This window comes from Triturus cristatus, chromosome 2_2 (assembly GCF_964204655.1).
Source record: "Triturus cristatus chromosome 2_2, aTriCri1.1, whole genome shotgun sequence".
NCBI lineage: Eukaryota > Metazoa > Chordata > Amphibia > Caudata > Salamandridae > Triturus > Triturus cristatus.
This window is the reverse complement of record NC_140582.1, coordinates 860,952,680-860,974,875: the sequence shown is the minus strand read 5'-3', so window position 1 is coordinate 860,974,875 and position 22,196 is coordinate 860,952,680. Positions and strand designations below refer to the sequence as shown.

Genomic DNA, 22,196 nt, shown 5'->3' with positions numbered 1-22,196 from the left:
TGGGATGGGGGCAACCCTAGGATAGCGTTACATAAGCTGACGTGGGGTGTTTATGACGGAGGGCTGGCCCTCCACGACATCAGGCTTTATTATTGGGCTTCCCAATTACAGGTAGTGAATGACTGGGTCTATACGGATCGGGTGGAACCGGCTTACAGAGTGGACCGCCTGCTTATGCCTGGTGGGAGTTGTGAGCCGCTGCTCTACGCGCAGAGGCCAGGAAAGAACTGGCCGCCTCATACGAGTGTGGTAGTCCAATGTTGGCGGGAGGCGAATACGTTTTTGGGCTGGGAGGGCACACTGACTGGTAGAACCCCCCTGTGGCATGGAGACTGTTTACCGGAAGTGACTAAATTGACGGGGTTCCGAGGGTGGAAACTCATAGGCGTAGAATATCTGGGAGATGTTTGGAAGGGAGATGCCCCTAGATCCTTTGCCTTTCTCCAAAAGGAGTATAATCTGCATGACTTCCAATACTATCACTACCTGCGCCTTTCCCACGCCTTGCATGTCCACGTTAAAAGTGGCACATCCATACCGGAGTATTCCCCAATGGAGGATAGGCTACTCATTGACCCAATCGCGGAGAAACCCACTGCCACAATATATCGAAAACTTATATACAATATACCAGACCCACTGACGACACTGCGGGCGCGGTGGGTGGTGGACATTGGCAAGCTTGAGGACGACGAGTGACAGGATGCCCTACAAAGCCCATGGGAGATAGCAATCCGTTGTAGGTTCCGCCTAGTTCAACTGAAAATCCTGCACTGGGTATACTATCCCCACACCCTTTATATGCATGGGGAGGAGTCAGTCGGCCATGTGTATACGGGGATGCCAGGGGGAGGGTACTTTTTACCATATATTATGGGAATGTCCGATGATAGTGCCCTTTTGGTCAAGAGTGGCGGCGACGATGTTAGCTGTGGTGAGCTCGCCGGTCCCAATGGAGCCCCGGTGGCTGCTTCTCATGATTAAGTAGGACTCGGATTGGACGAGGCACAAAGAAATCTGGCTGGCGCTAGCGGCAGGGGTGGCAAAAAGGAACATAGCAAGCGGCTGGGGATCGCGGTCGCCGCCACAGTGGGACCAATGGGCGCGTGACTTAGACTGGTGCCAGAGAGTGGAGGAAACTATTTATAAAAGCAGGGGCTGCAATAAGAAATGGCGTAAAATATGGGGACCATGGAAGAAATACAGGAAAACGAGGGGAGGAGTGGGATCGTGAGGCCAGCTGCGGTGTGCTCTACATGTGTCAGGGGTGTCCTCTTGTATTTTCAATTGCAACCCCACCAAATGTACCATGTTGATTTTCCTGCATTGTATGTGTAGATGAGCATTGTTAATAAAAAGATTTCCACAAAAAAAAGTTCATGTTCCCATGATTTCACTCACAACGAAATACCAAACGAGTGTCTATTGATTAAAGAATGTTGCGTAAAAGGGACAGATATAGCAACATTTGAGGAAACGTAACAAAATCCCATTACCGGGCTTTGAAATAATGCAGCCTAAGGAAAAAGGTAATATTATGCAGTTTAAAGTCCGCATTTCCTATTTAGAACAATAAACTGATAATTAGGATCAGGAATAATGAAATGAATCAAGCATATCCTAAGCAAAATCATTGTAGCATTGTCAGTGATTATTGTATATAAATGGTACACTCTATATATAGCCTACTACCACAGTTTCAAAAATACATCAATGCAAACTATTCTTAAAAATCATTATCATAAAATTGTTTTAGGAAATCTAAGACTCTAATAATATCAAGCATTTATGCTGGAAGTTTCAATCATATACAATGTAACAATTTTGATTTGTATCAGTTTTTCGTTTGCTATGGGGCATTACAATGAAGGCAAAATAGATGCCAAGTTTGCTCATTTATATTTGCACAATCGTGTGTAAGACTCATTTGTTACATAGATTTACTGCTTCATATTAATAATTTGTGTTATTTTGTAACATAGAAAGCTTTTTCATCAAATATCTTTCATAATGACTTTGTTAAAGTAATAAGGTAATCAGTTAATAAACATGTTAAATTTATTTTTCCATTAATCCTGCTATTTCTACAAATCCAAGCACACTTTTACGGTGCAAGTACTTCAGCTTTTCTCAGTTTCAGTGTTATTTCTCTAGGCATGTGCAAATTGTACATTAAAGTTTCATTGTCAAAATTGTTTTATATGTTGTGTAAAGAATGATCAGCTTTTTTTATACTCTTTTTATTGAATATATGACTTGGAAGCATTATCCAACATACATTTTGTACATGTATTCCATTATATGATTTTCAGTATCACATCCAACTTTCCCAACCCATGTGTCGTTTTGAAGAAAACAGCAATTATAAACTTCCCCCCACTCTTCATTACAGTAAAGAATGATTAGATTTTACGCTGCATCACCTTCACTGGGTACCCTAAACTGGTTCTTAGAGCTTTTACCTTAGAATTCATGAGCGCCTCGACTGGCTCGCAGGCAACATCAGAAAACCTCTGAGCACTTTATATGTAAGTATATATTTGCTATTTAAATAGTGTGAACTTAGCCAACAGGCTGATTGTACCCTGATTGTGTGCTGGCTGTATGCATGCCTAGAGCCATTAGAGATTGTGAGCTTATTGAGCAGATGGGGGTACTGGTCTGGATGGCTTTGTAATTCATGCGACTGGTTTTGAAGATGGTGCACGCTGACAACAGCTGCCCGCTTTGGCATTCTATCAAGATGGGGGTGATATGATCATATTTCTTTAGGCCATAGATGAAAAGTACTGCAGCATGTAGTATGCTCTTCAGGGGAGCCTTAACGGGGCGACAGTGTAGAATCGTGGAGCCTATGAAACACGACATTTCCACCATCCTCACCCGAGCGTATGAGGGTTTGAACAACAGTTCTGAAGTTACTCTTGGGGATGAGCGGTTTCAAGTTCTTTAGTTGGAGGGAGGTGATATCAGACAGTCTTTGTTTTCTTGGTAATAGGAGCAAAGCCTAGGGTTTCAAGTCACCAAGGTCCATGTCATGGCCGGGTTGGGACTATTTCTTACCTTGTGCACTCTCCAGTAGCCCTCGGAGGCCATTTTAGAGCCATCACAGCTCATGAGATTCACTATCCACAGATACACTTGCAGACAGTTCTCAAAGCCATTTAAATGCCTTTTTCTACCCACAAAAGCCCCTTCCCTTTTCCTGATCTGCCATGGGCAGTGCTTTAAATGAGCCGGTATTCACCAGTACTAAGTACTGGTACTTTCCAATTTTAAACCTTTTGAGTACTGGAACTTCTCCTTCGCAAAGGAGAGTACCGGTACCAGAGGAACACCACAGTAGAATAAGTGGCATGACTTCTAAGCACGCGACTCTACGGGCGTGCATCGCTGATGAACCATCAGCAGCTCATTTACTTTATCAGTGCTTCCCGCTGGTTTTGACAAGTTGCATGGTTAACAGTGCAGGGTCCATTGACCCTTGCCAGTTAATCCCATTGTAGGCGTACGATGCAGGGCGGGCTGCCTGTCCCAAGTGAAAGGGGACATTAAATTCAAGTTATGTAAAGTTATTACTATATTTTTTTTTTAGCAGATCTGAGTGGTTTAGCGCTATAGTAGAGTTTGGAAGGCAAAAGGCAGTATACTTGAGTTTTGTGTTGGCACAAGTTTACAAGGGAAAATAATTACGCTGCATTCAATTTCCGTCAGTGCCCATAAGAGAGGGAGAGTAAGTGAAAGAAGAAAGAAACAGGTGAGAGAGAGAAGAAAGAAAGTGGGAGGAGTGAGGGCGCGCAAGAGATATAGATATAACCGAAATGGACAAATTTCATAGTGAAGTAATTTGTAAACATTTATTAAGACGCGGTTCATTCAAACAATAACTGTCTGCGAGATATCACTTAAGCCCCCCCCTTCAGCACCATTTTTAGGTCTCGCCTGAGACAGCGCTTTAGCGCTGCTCTGGCGAGACTTATAGTAAGCGAGTTTTGGAAGTGCAAACAGTGGATTTTCAAGCCTCCAAATACAGTGCATGTGCGCCGTCCGGGCGAGCGCACCATTTGGAGGCCTGAAAGCACTCGTTTGCTTTCACTTTCGCCGTGATGTGATCGCGATCCCTTTCAGCGCACCATTTGGCAGCCTGCGTGGCCGCCCCCACTCCCCCCTCCCACTCCCTCTTCGTCAGCTTCAGTGCGCGCTTGTTTTCAGAGTTTTCTCTGATTACAACGAATGACTCACAACCCCTCCCCCCCCACACACACACTTCTCCTTTTTCCCAGCTTCCCTTCGAGCCGTTGCCCTCGTTCAGCTGTGTTCTTCGTGTCCGTTCTAATACAGCACATTACTTGATATTACTTTTCGGCGAACGGCTGATCTACCATGTATGAGGCCTTTCTGTTAAGACTGATGTCTTTGGGGTGCCTCCTGCAGGGAAGCCTGCTTTCGCAGCAGTGCGAACTGTGTACATTGTTAGGCTGTGTTTCTGGGGCACATTGTGATATAGCGCACTGCTTGCTATTACTTTTCAGCAAACTGCTGATCCATCGGGTATAAGGCCTCTTTGAGTTACCTCTGTATTATGTCACCACTGGCATGCAGAGGTCTGGGGATTAGTGTGCCCCCTCCGCATCAGGATTGCCGCCTTTGTGGTGCCTCCTGCAGCGAAGCCTGCTTTTTCGCATTACGAGCCATTGCCCTCGTTCAGCGGTGTTCTTCATGTCCGTTTTAATATAAGGCATTACTTGATATTCATTTTCAGCGAACAGCTGATCTACTATGTATGAGCCCTTTCTAATAAGGCATAATAAGGCTGCAAGGGTCTCGTCCGTGCTTTTGGTGCTTTTAGGCTTATTGTGAATTTGTGTGCACACATCTATATTAGCTCTGTATTATGTCAACACTAGCATGGGAAAATCTGCTTATTAGTGCGCTCTGTCTCCGCCAAGACTGCTGCCCTTGCGGTGACTAAAATAGTTGTTAACTTGTGAACGCGCTCAAAGACGTGCTAGCATTCAGTGTTCAAGACCAGCACGTGTTTAGCTGGCGCCACGCCGCGTTAATTAGCTTACTGCTTTGTTGTTCGACAATTGAGGTTTCTACAACTCTCAGGAGAGGACATAGGCAGCCGTCTCACTGGCGCCATGTGTGCTTCTTTCCTTAACAAGCACATGAGGAATGCAATCTCGCTTAAGTGTTTAGTTGTTTCCATGAGTCTTCTATATTTGTGTTCGTTTTTTTTTACTTGCTTATGGTAGCTGCTTTTGTAAATATGTGTTAAAGCTACGATCTAGTCTGCTTTGTTAAAAAATTCAGCTGACTTAGTCTTTTTGGTATTGCCGGTACTTGTGGTATTACAAAATCATGTACCGCGTTGGGTGCTAGCCTTAATTGAAGGCTTATGGAGAGAATATTAGGCATGTGGTTCCCTTAAAAGGCTGCAGGTACAGTAATTCATCTGTAAGTATTGATGCGGTGCTCAAACGTCATACAGCATAATACAAGCCTGCTGCTTTTATAAACCTTTACATTCTGGCATACTGTTTACTAGGCTTCTTTTATGAGGCATAACGGCTCACTGTTTAGGGGCCTGTGTGTACAGTTAAGAAATTGTATATCACGTTGAGGGCTCGCCTTTAAAACAAATCTGCAAACAAGATTATGCATGTGATCGGTCTTAAAATGCAGCGTTTTGTGTAAAATGACTACAAGCTACAGGTAAACAAGCTGTGTGGCTACACTGTGCTTGTTTACTACAGATCTCGAGTGCAGCCCTGCTCCGCTGCTTCTCTGAAGGACCGTTATTCATTATTTCCCCCTACTTCTTTTTTTTTTATTATTGCTTTGTCCCAGCCTGGGTAATTGGGGCCAAAACATTAAACTAATAGAAATGGGTACACATTCTGATTCTCTGAAAGATTTTTGCTATGTAGATGATTATTTTTGAAGTATTCAAAGTAAGACAGGGTACATCAGTTCTCATAACGAAGTCATTAGATGACAATGATGAAACGTAAATTTACTTTTAACTTCATTCTCGTTTCTAAACACACACTGCTGCACGCCACACACTGCTGCTTGCCGCCGCACACTGCTGCACGCCGCACACTGCTGCACGCCACACACTGCTGCACGCCGCACACTGCTGCACGCCACACACTGCTGCACGCCGCACACTGCTGCACGCCACACACTGCTGCACGCCTCACACTGCTACACGCCTCACACTGCTACACACCTCACACTGCTGCACACTGCTGCACGCTGCTGCATGCCACACACTGCTGCACGCAACACACTGCTGCACGCAACACAATGCTACACGAAACACTGCTGCACGCCGCACACTGCTGCACGCCATATACTGCTGCACACTGCTGCATTACACACTGCTGCATGCTGCACGACACTGCTGCACGCCACACACTGCTGCACGCCGCACACTGCTGCACGCCGCACACTGCTGCACGCCGCTGCACGCCACACAGTGCTGCATGCCTCACACTGCTACACGAAACACTGCTGCACGCCGCACACTGCTGCATGCCGCACGCCGCACACTGCTGCACGCCGCACACTGCTGCACACTGCTGCACGCCGCACACTGCTGCACGCCGCACACTGCTTTTATGCGAGTTTATGCTACTGACATTGTAAATGACAATGGCTTTTATTTGTTTTAAAAACAAAACATAAATAAAAGGCATTGTAATTTTACAATGCCAATAGCTCAAACTCTTATAAATGCGAGACCTATTGCATTGCAAATGCTTGTTTCTTTTCCAGCTATTTCGAACTTTATACATGCGATACACTTGTGCCTAAAGTAAGCCACACTCACTCTTTAAATTGGGTCTGCTACAGAATGGTGCTTTACATTATGTGTCACTGATTTGGTTGCAGCAGCACTAGTGTTTTGTTTAATCATTTTTGTGCAACTGGAATTAAGCGGCAGGGGAGGATTAAATTATGCGTCAGGGTTGAATAAATTATGCAGCAAGAAAAAGCTAATTATGTGGTCTAACGCTGCACATTATATGATAGTATTACTTCATTATTTTGGCATTTTAACATATTGCAACACTATCTAGTAAAATATTTCACAATATTAGCACCAGTTTAAAACCCAGATATAGCAATAAGAAACTCAGAGATAACCAGCCAACCTTCAAACAGGGCGTTCCACTGCTCATAAACATGTTGCCATGTTTTTACTAACTTTGATCTGTTTAAGCTGGAAACAATTGATTTTCGTAAACTCTGACCAACTTTGGCAAATGCCTCAATTCCATTATAATACAAAAAACGTTGCAGAATCACATAATAACAATGGCCATGACTATAGGGTGGCAAACCAGTGTCCTAAAATGCAAGCACCAGACAGCTGTCACAAGGCTAATGTTGTTTGACACTGAGTCTCTGGCAGATAGCTCTTTCTGGTATATGATCTGTATGAATGTAAGTCTGTGCGGGTAACAATGATTGACTGGCAATCTGACTGAGACGTCTAATATTTAGTTTTGCATGTGCACCTTTAGACCAGTCGAAAGATGATGGAGATAGAGAGGGGAAGAGAGAAAACTGGAAGTAGGATAAGATAGGAGGAATAGGAATGAGAAGAGTAGAAGAAAGAATGAAAGGAAGGTACTAAAGAAGGAGAGACAAAGATGAGAAAGAGTGATAGAAGAAAGAATGAGGTGTGAAGACGAGCAATATTAAGCAGAAGACAGGAGGATTCAGACAAGGGGTCTGAGATATAGTTAAAGAAAAGAGGATGGAAGAGACTGATGGAAAGGATGAGAGAGCAGAAGAAAGAATGAGGGAAAAGGAGATGGAAGAAGTGCAGTTTTTTTTATTTAAAATGAGTTATAAATGCATCACTTTAAGGGGATGTCACTTCAGGAAAGAAGTAGCTTGGCTTCAAAATCCACTGAAATATTATTGTTCCTTATATACGGTTATATGCTGAAATGAAGGAAAAATTAAACAATAATTATGTATATTCATGGTAAATATTTAAAAGCACCTCTTAGGCCCTTTAAATGCAAATAAAAACACATTTGGACCTATGAATTCTATTTCAACTTTGCCATGAAGTCAGGTGGTTAGCAACAACTTATGGTAATTAAATAAATCAGCAATGCTTATTGTCCTAGTCTTCCACTGGTTTATATCAATGTACTTCATTATTTTTTACCATGTAAACTGACTAGCCTCACGTTAGGTGAATAAACATTATTGTTGAATTCAAGAGAATTACAAAAGGTCCTTTAAAAGAACCACCTTAGCTGAATAAACAGGAAAAAATAGATAAGTTGAATCTATCATCACTAACTGGATCATGGTATGTCCTTGTCTAGGTTTCTTTCTCAGACTACACACAGTATCCATTTTTTATGACTAAGTGAAAATTCAAATGTTGTTCATATGCCATAAGTGCAGAAGCAATCTGTACATGTTTGAAAATTGAAAAACATTGCTAAATATATTCTTTTGCACATGCAAAAATAATAATACAGATAGCAGAAATGTTTCTGTATCATCATGCACAATTGTGCACTGAGAGTCTTAATTTTGTTAATAAATGCTTTCTCTTTGCCCCGCTCCTACCTCCGACCCAAACACCACCCTTAATCCACAGCTCAATTTGGTGAGCACCTGCTCTAATTGTTTCTCATTTAAAACACTGCCCCTGGAACACCTTGGTTGCCTGCTCTCAATGTCCTTAAGGTGCCTTCCACTAGCCCCAAGAAACCTTGAACTGACTTGTAGTAGTGAAGTATAATGAACTACAGGAAGAGAGCACACATGTAAATGTTTTTGTTTTTTTTTAAACAAATTTTATTTGTCAAGTGGCACATATACAGCAGGGCCCTGTACCCCTGGGACGTCTGCACAATCAGAACATATAATATTGACTTTGACATTTTGCAAAATAATACCCAAGAAAAATTAAAGGTAATACAATAAAAATTGAACTCCCCCCACCCAACCCCTTCCCCCGATCGCACTATACACCCCCTCAAAACAGGGCCATTCCAATGTGACAATAGAGCTACCCACCAGGGTTCCAACTCCCACCCCACTCCCCAAATCCTCCCCTACGAGCCCTAGTCTTATAACCGTGGGTCCCGTTCAACCAGAACACACATGTAAATGTTTATTCAGGACAATCAGTGTTTAAAATAATTTCCACACCAGCCCCAATCCATTTAATGTACCATAGGTACTTCTTTAATTTAGAAAGGAGAGTACTAGCACTTCTCAGCACAGGTGCACTACTTATCATGGGAGAGCACTGTACTTGTCAGTAGCAAGCAGGCAATCTGGGATAGTGAGTACCTGCACTTCCATATTTTCATTTGAAGCAGTGAGCATATCCCAGGAACCCGACCTAAGACAGTCCAATACCATCACATAATACAGTATAAAACCCGAGAAATATTCAGGAAACACACGTAAGGTAAAGTGGGAAATTCTAATACACTAAATGTAGAACATTCACACAACAATTTCAAGTCCCAGAACACAAGTTGATATTCCATTAAAACCAGGGCCTGCTTTAGCGCTGGTGGCGCCCAGCGCAACAATGTTTCTTGGCACCCCCCAATGACCAAATAAACTATCAATAGGGTCTGAGGGACAATTTTAAAGACCTAGACAGATTTTAATCCCCCTATTCTTAGCAATAAACAACCAGTAAAATCCGAGGTCTATACTTAAGCAACTAGAGATACAATTCAAAAAGTTGCCGCTTAGCATTTGCTCTGAAAGTGAAAAAGACAAAAGGTGGAGGTCAAAAGTGTAAGGTAAAAAAGTAGATGAGAGAAAGATCTCAATAGAGATTATTAGCATCCCATCATTACACTATCAAGTGCCCAGTGTCATCATCTGGGATACCAACCAACTCTTCTAAAACCCTTTTTAATCACAGAGGAGATATGAATGAGTTGTATCCTCCTATCAAGTTCTTATCAAGGGAAAGAGGAAAATTCTTTCTGAAAAAGTACAGTGCAAGATAGAGAATTTAGTGATTTAAAATAGGATAAGCCAAAAAGACAGAAAGTAATGTACTTCTTGCTTGTATAAGTGAATCGCATTCCTACATAAAAGCAGTGCGTGAAAAATAGGGAGGGAAAAGCAGTTGCAACTAATCACTGCTCATATCTCTGGTCGACAAGTTTCAGCCTTCGGGATAATTCTCCCTGGCTTTCTTCAGGACCTCATTAACAAAGCTACTATTTTCAGGCTTTGCAAAAAATGATGGGTTACTACTGTACCCTCAATAGCTGTCTTCAACTCCTCAGTGTAAGCTTGATGTATTTAACATCTAAACAATAAACAAAGAATATTTATTTAAAGATGATTCTACAATTTTGTATACCATTTTATATACTTCCACCTTTAGGCCCCACCAATTGCGGTGTCTTATAATATAACGTTAAAAAATGCTTACCAATGCATTGTGAGGAAAAGGCCTCACCTCGCTCGGCTCCAGCTCAAGTCAAGAAAAAGGCCCCGCTCTGAAAAGTAAACGTGAGCCAACCAAGAAAAAGGAGATGAATATAAATGAATAACTGTTCCTTATAAAAATTATTTCTTATAACATACAGAAACCATAATGCAGATGGTGTCTATGATCCCATCAATCATCTAGACATGCAAACTGTCAGAGGCGGACAGATTACATTTTCGGGCAAAAACGCAGAAAGGCACATGAGTCAACAAAAGATTTTTTATTATTATCATATCTGGTTGAACGAGAGGGAATGAAAAAAGAAGGACAACATACCCACTGGTAGCGTTCACTTCTTATCGCCTTCCTCATTATAAACCATTGTTCAAATATCAGTTAGATAGCATATAGCTATTATTTTGATGACAATAAGGGTTTCGACCACATTTTGGTAGCAATATCATTCACTAGATGGCAGCATCGTAATTGATTGCTTGTTGTTTGCACGGTAGAAAATGTATTGACACAGAATATCAAGAAAGCAAGTTTATCAAGCACGTTTTTTAGTGGCATGTTCCTTCGTAACAGGTTTGTAATACATGGCACAGATGGTCTACTTATAACAAAAACCAATATCAAAAAACCTCCTGTGTGGGAACATCAAATGTCATATAGACGGGCCGTTTCGAAATACAAAGAAGTACAGAAAAGTATCGTATAGAACACACGGGGCCCGTACCTGTCCGTCGGTACCTCCGACTGGAACCTGTGCTGGGATGGAGGTGCCGGGTACGGGAACCTAGCGTCTATTTATATTACGATGTTAAACCAGCTGTTACTAGTTTGTAACCCTTCGGCGCTTAATAGTTACGTAGTCCGAAATTACAGGATGTCGTCACCAATGCCGGTATTTGTAGTTTTTTGTCTCAAAAAGGTGTTTTTACCGCAAGGCTATCGGCACCTAAAGTAATCATTGTGGTGATATACCGATATGTTCAATATGCAAAAAAAACCTGCTTGTTTGATTGTCGAACTATAGAACTAAACCAGTATTTGGTATTGGTAGTTCTTTGAATCCCGTATTTATGTGGGTGTCTGTTGTATATATCAAGGGTTTCTTTTGCTTATCTCTTTCCTCTCAAAATGTTTTTCAAACCTACGTTAATCAGGGCTTAAATAAATAACAGTACTTCCAGAGTAACATGGCATGAAACAGTCGCTCGCTTTTCTCTTTATAATATAATAACAATTGATTGCTTATATGCTACAAGATGGCGTCACTAATACCGGTGTTTGTAGTTTCGATGTACCGACTTCTTGTTAATTCAGAAGTGTACTTAGTGTATCGTAAATTAGTTAGTGAACACTATATCCCTCACAATGTGCAAGAAGGAAAAGCCACAAACTGAGAACAAATCCAATCGAAACACAATATTCAAAGTCAGTGTAGAAAAAGAGGGTTATAGAAGTTCAATAGCCAAATGTCATAGAGTGGTGTTAAACATTCGAGCTTCTTTTTCGTTATGATAGATATTTTGAACGATTTGGATTAAATATCTTCAACTTTTTTCATGTGTAGGGCAGGCGCTATATGCTATATCATAGGTCAATATGTACAGCCAATTGTGGCCATATTTGCCATTAGTAGCCTCATGAGTAGGACAGATGTTATATGCTATATCATGGGGCAATATGTACAATATTTGTGACCATATTCCCATTTATAACCTCATGTGTACAGTATAGAAGAATTGATTTAGCTCTAAAATACAGCTCTAAAATACAGCTATTGCAAGGATTATTCTCTATACAGATGTAATCTTTACTTCTTTTGTACAGACACCCACGGTATTGCGTCATTGAGACCTGATATATCACTGGACAATTTGAATACCCATCTCTGTTCTCGTAGGAACAAAAAATTGGATATATCACTGATATGTGGAGGGATGTAGGGTTTCTCTAAGACTGTAGACTTAAAGTCTTCTGCTTTGTGTCCCTGTTCAAAAAAGTGTTTTGTAAGTTTTGTCATCGTTTTTTTACATCTAAACGTACTTTTGTGTTCCAGCATACGTAGCTTCACTTTTCTGGTTGTCATGCCGACATATCTAAACAGGCACGGACACGTAATCAGATATATCAAGTTCTCACTGTTGCAATTCGTGAAATTCTTCTGTATCCAAGGTTTTGAAGTGCCAATGTCAATAGATTTAGATAGTTGTGTCTGTGGACAAATAGCACAGGAGCCACAAGGATGGTGGCCCTGTACTGGTGGTAGGCCCCACAAAGTATCATCTGTTTTGTGTTTTTGACATCTCGGTCGAGTGTGGACCAATATATCTCTTAAATTAGTGCTTCTTTTCAGAGAGAACAATGGTAGTGGTATCTTGTCTTTGCAGCTATTTAGGATGCGCCAGTGTTTACGGACACTTTTCTGAATTTCATTAGTCAAGGTGCAGAAGGTAGTTACAAAAGTCAAGCGACCCAATGGAGGTTTTTTTACTGGAGGTTCTAGCAATCCCTCACGATTATTGTTGGAGGCTCTTTTATACGCTCATCTGATCAATTTCTTCGGGTATTCTTTCTCTCCAAGTTGTTCTTTGAGATTAGTAGAGTGTTCCTCGTAATTGTCCAAAGTGGAACAGTTCCTTCGAATGCGGAGGAACTGTCCATATGGTAAATTTTCCCGAAGAGATTTAGAATGTTGGCTATCAAAACGAAGTAGTGAGTTCCGAGCCATTGGTTTACGATATAGCTCACTTTGTAGACCTGTAGATGTATTAAAAATAGATAGGTCTAAAAAAGTTATTCTCTCTTTGCCTACTTCCACTGTGAATCTCAAGAAGTTGTTCCTTGTGTTCAACCAATCCTTGAATTGAATTATGGATTCAAGGTCTCCACGCCACACAACTAAAATGTGGTCGATATACCGTTTCCATAAACGGATCAACTCGAAGAATGGATTGGATGTGGTTAGGACCTGTTCTTGTTCGAAGGTATGGACATATAGATTTGCCAGACTTGGCGCAAAAATACTGCCCATACTGGTCCCAGAGATCTGCAGGTAGATAGTGTCCTCGTATTTGAAAAAATTATCCTTCATAGCCAATTGTGCTAATGACATTATAAATGGAACTGGTGTTATTGAGTCCAAGGTAGCGTACGTCAAGATTTTGAAAATCGTGTCTAAGGTCTCATCTTGTGGTATTGACGTATATAATGACTCAACGTCAAAAGACACTAGATAGTCTTGTTCTGAATCAAAATCAATACCAGGCAGTAAACGCAATACATCTTTCGTGTCTTGCAAGTAAGTCGGCATAGTTTTAACTATAGGCCGCAAAAAATAATCTACAAAAGTAGATAAAGGCTCCAAAATGGACCCAATGCCTGATATTATTGGTCTTCCAGGTGGTGGTCGTTGTGTTTTATGTATCTTTGAAAGACAATAGAAATAAGGCATGACTGGATGACTCTTGTGTAAAAAAGCAGCTTCCTGTGCAGTGATCCAACCTTCTGAGATGCCCTCTTCAACAAGATCATCAATGATCTTTTTTATCCGTTCAGTAGGATCTTCTTTTAACGGCCAATAGGATTTCCTATCTGACAGCTGCCGCAAACACTCTTCTTTGTATGTTAAAGCGTCTTGGATGACAATAGCCCCGCCTTTATCGGCGGGCTTAATGATAATCGTGCGGTCTTCAGCTAATGTTTGAAGTGCATTCTTTTCTTTCTTTGGTAGGCTGTGGAACTGGGCTTTTTGATTTTTACATAGAGTTGTTATCTCTTCTTGTACCGCTTTCTCAAACAGTAGTACCTTATGCGGAACACTTGTGATTGGAGGATTAAAAGTAGAACGTTTCTTCAAGCCAGTGTTGTTATTCTCAGTTTGATCAGGTGATAATTCCTTATCACGAAAAAAATAGAAAAGGCGGATCTTACGGAAAAATTGTGCCAATTCACAATTAACCTGAAAGGCATCGCCAGGATTAGTTTCCACAAAACCTAGACCTCTATTGAGGACTAGGATTTCATCTTCAGTCAGCTGTTTATGACTTAAATTCACTATCAAGCTTGATCTATACTGGTCCCTGGTTGTGCATTCTTTTTTGACTCCTGGTTCCAATGTACGATGTTGTTGGCTGATCCCAATGTAGTTGGACTGGTGCATTTCTTCGTTTGCCTCTTGGTCTCCCTGGGCCAAATCCTAAAAAAGGCTGATTAGGAAATTGTTGTTGATTCGGTGGAAAGTGGGATGGAAATTGCAATGGAAAATGAGGTGTGGGGGATTGGAAATGTGTTGGAGGAAAACCCCATGGTGTTGGTGGCCACCACTGCTGGAAGTGTGATGTCTGCGGTCCACCTCGCCAATTGGATCTATTATACCTTCCTCGCCCTCTACCTCGAATTTGTTGTCTATTATCAAAAGGAGTATCTCCTCCATCAGAATTGTCTTCCGAGCTAGACCCTGAATATGAGGAGCCATAGCGACGCCCTTTCTTATTAAATTCAGGGGGGGAATAGTTCTCACTAGTGTATGGATACACTGTCTCATGCTTAAAGCGTGCCAAATCTTTTTTGAATTTGTCGAATTTTTGTGAGCAAAATATTATCTTTAAACTCTTTATTCATCTTTTGTCTTTTTCACTTTCAGAGCAAATGCTAAGCGACAACTTTTTGAATTGTATCTCTAGTTGCTTAAGTATAGACCCCCCCAATCACCTCCTTCTCCCAGATTCCTGATCACCCTTTAACAGTGCCCCTCGTCTCCATAACCACTCTCTCACGTATTTCTTTTATAGCGCCACTCATACCAGTGTAAGGTGTCAGAGCACTTTACATCATATACACATTACAGAGACAATGAATCGTGTGTAAATCAGTGTATAGGAAATGTTACAACAGACATGGTATAGGAGTCGCAAGTCACGTGCTCTGCAGCAGGCATTTAACCTCCTGCTCTACTTTATGAGTCAAACGTTCCACTTGACTAGACAAAACTCAGATCTCTCTGCAGCAGCTCTCTGCAGCAGCTCCATCAATAACCAGTTACTTGACATTTTTATGGTAGCCTGAAAATTGCTGGAGGCAAAGAACGGGGCAGAAGTTGCTTTAAAAACCATATTGTACTTGAAAAAACGCCACCCTCCCCCAATCAAAGTCAGTGCCAGCCGGTGCTGTGGCACTGATCGCACTGCCCTAGAGCCAGCCCTGATTAAAACCTTCCCAAGTGACTTCTCGGCAGGCTTTTCCCGGATTCCCAGACCACTCTATCCCCGGACACATGCATGGCCAAATATTTTGGTTTCCATCTCCTTTCATAAGCACATAGGTTTACGTTATTGCTGCAACGAGCACTTAACCCGCGCTCAGCCACAGACTTCTCTTGTCTCGAGTCACTCTACGCATGACGCACAGAAGCAGGACGTGCGCTACTTGTCACGTGTTATTTGCGTCGTTGGTAGGGATTTTCCTCTAATGTAAAGTAGTCAGTACTGTTTTGAAAGCACCCGCTTGACGGAGAGGTAGAGGAAGTGAGTTTGGTTAGCCGGGAGGATCCGGCCACCGGGAAATGAGGAAGTTTCAGCGGTCCTCCCGCAGCTAGGCGGAACAAAGGAGACAAACTAAACATTACAGGTGAAAATGTCCTTTTTTCAGTGATGCGTAAATTGCTACTGCGGCGGGGGGGGCTAGAGGGACACAGGAGTTGCCGATAGTACGTTGTGTCAACAATAGGAGTTTGAGGATTACAAATTGCTATCCCAATGCTCCATTTTGTCTCCAGTAGGAGGCGCTAGAAGAACGTATAGCTTCGCAGTAGCGCAGGGCATTGTAGTAGTTTAGTGCACAAGGATAGCAGTACCTCATAATCTGTAGTACGGGGGTACGGTGCCCCAGGTCTTCAGTAGTACATAAAGCCAAATAAATGCTGGGGGCAATTGCTGGAGGTGAATGCAAAGTTGACAGTGCTGCTGTGAGATGTAGAATTACGTAGGGTCTCGGGGTAAACGCACAAAAAATAACAGATGGTATGTTAGGGCTGTCATAACCCCTGGGTGTCCCCATTATGGTAGACGGATTTCAGGTGCTGGCTATGTTGTAGTGGGAGCCAGTGTGCAGGAGCATCCGGTGCTCCTAAAGAGTGCAGGAGCGTCTGTGTTTTATTCGTGCAAGCCCGTTTGTGGAATTGCATTTGGACTTACTATACTGATCTACTTATTTTCGCATAGTGTTTTAGTTACTACCTATATTTAGTGCGGTGTGTGCCACAAAATTACAAAGCAATAGTTTTCCTAAATAGAGGGATAGCAGGTGTAAAGTCGGGCCTCAGGCCCACATGACAATCAATGACTGACACGGACACTTGGGGACTAGTGTGGTAACTGGCCACGAGCACGTGCACTCGGGCCCTTTTATTGACGGGGCCACGTCACTCGTGACACCCGTGATGGATGGGTGTGGGGTGCAGTGTGTCCAGCCCTCGAGGGAGTGGCTGGGATTACAGCTTCCTGTTGAAACACTAGAACGTGTCTCGCAGGACACTACATTCCTCCCCAACTTTATTGAAGGACAAAACAAAAAGTCAAGTCCAACCTGCGGGGAAAAACACAGTTGATGAAATACCACAGGGTCCATCAGCTTCTCGAGTCAGGTGGCAGGACGACATCAGACGTTGGCTGGTGGCCTTGGCTTGCAGCAGAACCTTCTCCGCGGGCACTCGTAGTTTAACCTGAGGGACTCGGGGCACGACCGCCGGCTTGGAGACGTCCGCTGCCTACCGTCCGTTCGCTGACAATGACGGGTCTTGCATGGCTTCCTCTTGGCTGACGTCGGTGATGGTCTGTGGTGAGATCTACTAGTTCTTTTGGTGGGCTGCGTCATGATCATGGACGGGGTCTAATGTGAGAGTTCACGGAGGTGTTGCTGGACCGACTGTCCCTGTGGAACGCTTGGCTGTGATCGGTACCCTGTCGGTGGGGCAATGTCTCTTCTCGCTCTCCCGCCTGGGGAGGCCCGTCGTCGGGGTTGCTGCGGGACTATAGGAAGGCTGCGCTGGAGCCGCTGCTTGTGTGCCGTCTGGGGCAGCTGCAGGACCGCCGAGGAGCCGTTGCTTGGTCGCACGCACAACCCTCACGGGTGGATGAGTCTTGGCCAAGACTTGCACTCGCTGCCGCGGTTCCGGTGTAGGCCAGGTTCACAGGAGGTTTTGGGTTCCCTTTAGTCGGCTGGTGTGGCAACGGTTAAGGACTCCAGTCCATCGGTACTCAGGGAGTGGTGCTTGACGCATGTGCCGATGGCTGGCGTGGGTGACGGTTGCCATCCATGTGGTGATTCGGAATGACAGGTGTTGGTGATTTGCTGGGAGAGTTCGGATGTTAGGATGGACCTGGGCAGCCACGTGCTTCCGCCTTGCTGATGTTGAGTGTCCATGGCGGCTTAACACGTAGAGTGTGTTGATCCTCTCTTGCCTGGCTTGGGGGCCACTGCCGACTCCATCTTGAGGCGGTGTGAGGACGGACACTCAGGGCAGATCTTCACCCATGGCATCTGCGGACAGGAGCAGGGATGCCCCTTGACTTGGACAGCCGACGCTTGGGGAGTGGCCGTTCACCTGAAGACGTGTTGTGGAGAGACGCGGTTTGCAACTGCTGCGGCTTACGTTCAGTTCTCCTGTGAGGCAGTGCCCAGGGACGGTGGTCCGCCTTGGTGGCTGTCCGATGTGTCAGGGTGAGCTCTTGGCTTGCTGTGAGTCCCCGGTCTTCTCCTTTTTCCGGTCTATTCAGTCTACCTGTGTCTTCCGGTTTTTCAGGGTGACAGGGCTGTCACTCTTCTTTCTTCGAGGGCATTGTGCTTGGACCTCAAGGCGGCGCTGTTCGGGGGCCGGCTTCTGCCTTCGCTCCTTGCTTGCTGGGCGACAGGATGTCCAGTCGCGTGTCGCTGGCGTTGGAGCGTCTGTTGCTGTGGCGGCCTGCCACGTGGTGTGTGCGACTCCTCTCTTGCCTGTCGTGGGTCACCGCCGACTCCATCTTGAGGCTGTGTTGAGGAGGACACTGTGTCGCGGACACTGTGTCACTTTCGGGCCGTTGCGGGTGCGACTCCTCTCTTGCCTGTTGTGGGTCACTGCCAACTCCATCTTGAGGCTGTGTTGAGGAGGACCCTGTGTTGCTTTCGGCCCTCTGCGGGGCTTCGCTGGTGCAGTGGGGACATGGTCGCTCTCTGTGCTGCGCTCAGCTGTGTTTCTTTGTGGGGACATCTCGTTCTTGGACGCTGTCTCCTGGCACTTGGGGTGCCTGCGGTGTGGTTGGCGGTTGTGCCTGTTCGCAAGTGGGGGTGGGTGATGCAATCTTCTTGCTTGCAGTGGCGCCAGACAGCTATTGGGGTTTACACGCCACGTGCACGGTCTTCACCGACTCCATGTCGGGATGGCTGCATTCCCAGGGTTCTCGGCGTGGTTGAGCAGCTTTGGCTCTGCGGTGCTCCTGTGGCTACTCTCTGTCGGTGAGACAGGGCAGCACTTTGTCTCTGTACCTGTTTGTGAGCTTGGCAAGGATAGTTGCAGGAGGTAGCAAAGTGTCTTGCGGCTTTCACCAGAGGGTGCTGTGTGTGCTTGCTCCGGTTCCGGCTGTTCACTCGGTCTGGCAGGTGAATCAAACAACCGCTGTCTCGGTGTGGCTGGATGTTTCCATTTCTCTAGTGTTCTGTACTTTCTCGGTGTACACCCGAGGCTTGGGGGTTGCACCTTGCTTTGTGGTGTTGTCCCACGTGGTAGCCCCTGCTCCTTGGTGGCTACCACCTCTCCACGCACTGGGCACTGCTGGCTCCTTTCCTCCCGGCACCTGCCCCCCTGTCATTGAGGAACTCTACTGGTGGGCTACCTGGGAGAGTCTCTGTAAGTGGTGCGATGTTGCTCCATGACCAGCAGGTGGCAGCGTGGTTCCACCTTTGCTGCTGAGGTCGGCGCTGGGTCGCTGCCTGAACCTGCGTCAGCTTAGTAGATATGAGTCTCCGAGCGGGTGGGGCGGCTTTCCCTCATATCGCTGTGCTGCGCGGTGCAAATCAGGGGAGCCAGGCAGGTCGCTTCTCCGTTGCGCTTCTTGGTGCTTAGGACGGCCACTTGAGGGTCTGATGCGGTGAAGCGGCTTGGTTCTGGGCAAGGTCCGTGTCATGCAGCTCCCTCACCTGGCCGGGTTGCCGGTGCGGGATCAGCAGGTGGCGCTGCGCCTGCTTCTCTAGAGCTGTTAGCGGGGAGAGTGACCTTGAGACGTTGCGTTCTGGCTGGTCGTCCACCCGTGGTGGTGGCTCCCCGTACTTTGCAGAGGTGGCAGGCAGTGCTCTTGCTTATAGGATGCTGGTGCAGCTTGGGGCACCTTGAGCGTGGCGGCTACCTGGAGACTTTGCTGTCTTCGAAGTTGTACTTGCTGTGCAGTCTGTCTCAGCAGGCAGCGTTCTCTCCTAATGGTGGTGTGCACACTTGGACCTGGTGATTGTGTTTACTTTAGTTAGTAGGGTTTTGCAGTGTTTCGGGCACCACTGTGTTGCCGGCTTGCGGTGAAAAAGGGAGCTCTGTTGTACTCTTGGCCTTCAGGTTGCACTGCAGCCGCCCTCCTCAATGCTGTGCCTTAGACTGCAGATCGCTCTGAGCAGACGTCGCGCTTCATTGTCCTGCGGGACGCGAGCCTTTATCTTCCTACCAGGGTCAGTGTTCCGTTCTGCTGACTTTGCCCCTATAGGCAGTGTGCTGGAGCAGCTGGGCCTTCCGTACTGCCGATATCCACAATCTAGGGAGAATGGGCTGAGGGCCCTGCAGGCAATTTGCACAGGCCGGGCAGTATGTCTATTCCTCAGCGTGTTGCTTTCGGGAGGCCACCAGGAGGTGCTGTGGTTGTCTTCTGGGATTCCCACCGACAGCATGCGGCGGATAGCCTGCAGGCACCCTTGATGGTAGAGGTCCTGTTGTAGCGCTGCGTGTGGCCACTAGATGGCGCAGACCCTTTTCACCCGGGGCGCTGGCAGTCTTTCACCGGTTGCAGGCTGGGGTACCCTCGAAAGTCGTGAAGGCGGGCTTGGCGGTACTTCGTGTGGGCATCCGCTGGCGGCAATGTAGGTGTTCCCTTTCTTTTCCTCCTGTAATGGGTAGGTGTGGGCAGCCTGCTGGAGGGTTGCAGACAGAGAGGGAGATATCGGGGGAGGCAGCCGTTCGGTAGATTCTTGCAGTGCCGAGTCTTGTAGTGCCTTGCAGATGGCCCGCTATCGCTCTGTTTCATGCTGGGCTGAAGTGAGGCACCGGAATACCGTATGGGCCTACCCTCCACTGCAGCCGGGCGCTATCTCCGTACGCCGGGCTACAAGGCCAGCAGTCTCTGCTAGGGGTGCCGCTCCTGCTTCACGTGTGCAGCCGCAGGGAGGTTATGAAGCCGAGCGCTCTCGTCCCTCCGGATCGCGGCGCCGTGTCATCTTTTGACCCCCCTACCGGGGAGGTGTTATCGGTGGGTATCGATTGATACGCCGTCATCTGATCTTGGCTGCACGAACGCGGGGGGTTGCGACCAGGGTAGTGGTGTTGCCTGGAGGCGACGCTACCCTCTATGTGCTTCCTTTTCCCTCGAGGGAGCCATGTGGCGGCCGCTGCACTCGCCCTTTTTGGACAGGTTAGCCCACCGCTGCAGGGGCCTTACCGGTGGATGCCGTAGGGTTCGCCGGGTGACCAGGAATGTGTCCTGCCGGAATCCGATGCTGTCGTGTTGTCCGCCGGTGCTGGGTGGCCTATGCTCTGGCCGATACTCTCCCACGACAAGGCAGGCGGACGACAGTTAACACGCAGGGATCGACCCCGCTCGTCGCCAATGTAAAGTCGGGCCTCAGGCCCACATGACAATCAATGACTGACACGGACACTTGGGGACTAGTGTGGTAACTGGCCACGAGCACGTGCACTCGGGCCCTTTTATTGACGGGGCCACGTCACTCGTGACACCCGTGATGGATGGGTGTGGGGTGCAGTGTATCCAGCCCTCGAGGGAGTGGCTGGGATTACAGCTTCCTGTTGAAACACTAGAACGTGTCTCGCAGGACACTACAGCAGGTGAAGTGCAATGTTTTCCATTGCCGGGAGGGGGAATACGAGGTTGCTTCAAGGGGTAATTTGTAGGTAGGCATTCATTGTTAGTAACCTGTTTGGTGTATAATCCAAGCATTCATAGGAAGAGTAATGTAGCATGATGTCTCCTGCAAAATTTCTCTAACATAATATGCTAATTTATGCCTTAGGTTCATCTCCTACAGCGGAATACTGCCCGTCTCTCCCATTTAAAACGTTGATCATACAAAGTAACAGAAGTAGGGCACCCACTTTTCCGTTTTTATTGCTTTTTACTGACGAATGCAGGCAGTAGAGAACTTGTTTCCTGTCAGTATTTATTTTTAAAAGCGGGAAAGCTCTGTAAATATTTTTAAGAAGATTTACCTGTGGCTGTAGTGTTGTTTTTAAATGTAAACGCAAGGAGATGACGGACGAAGCGGTGAAACTTTTCAAACACTCGCCCCCAGTCACAGATGTGGGTTGAATCCATCATCATTCTTTAGCTCACTTTGCCACCCCAGTTCAGACACAGCTATATGCAAATCAGTCTTGACCCTGTGCCTCATGGGAACAGTTCAGCCCGAACTGCCAAGCCATGTCTTCACTGGTCCGGAAACAAGCATCCTGGGACTGGTTTCTGGGTAACGCCCTTCATCAGCC

General features: G+C 45.7%; 1 protein-coding gene across 14 annotated transcripts in view; it reads left to right on the top strand.

Annotated features, from left to right (window-relative positions):
- The first annotated feature begins 15,913 nt into the window (after positions 1–15,913).
- Positions 15,914–22,196, top strand: part of KLHL5 (kelch like family member 5) — a 592,018-nt gene continuing 585,735 nt past the window's right edge. For 4 of the 14 annotated variants that reach the window (XM_085642262.1, XM_085642260.1, XM_085642261.1 and 1 more), the window contains exon 1: positions 15,969–16,093. The gene's annotated coding sequence lies outside the window, so the exon portion shown is untranslated. Of the gene's footprint in view, positions 16,094–22,196 lie in introns of all 14 variants that reach the window. The other 10 variants (XM_085642258.1, XM_085642264.1, XM_085642271.1 and 7 more) reach the window with 8 other exon arrangements.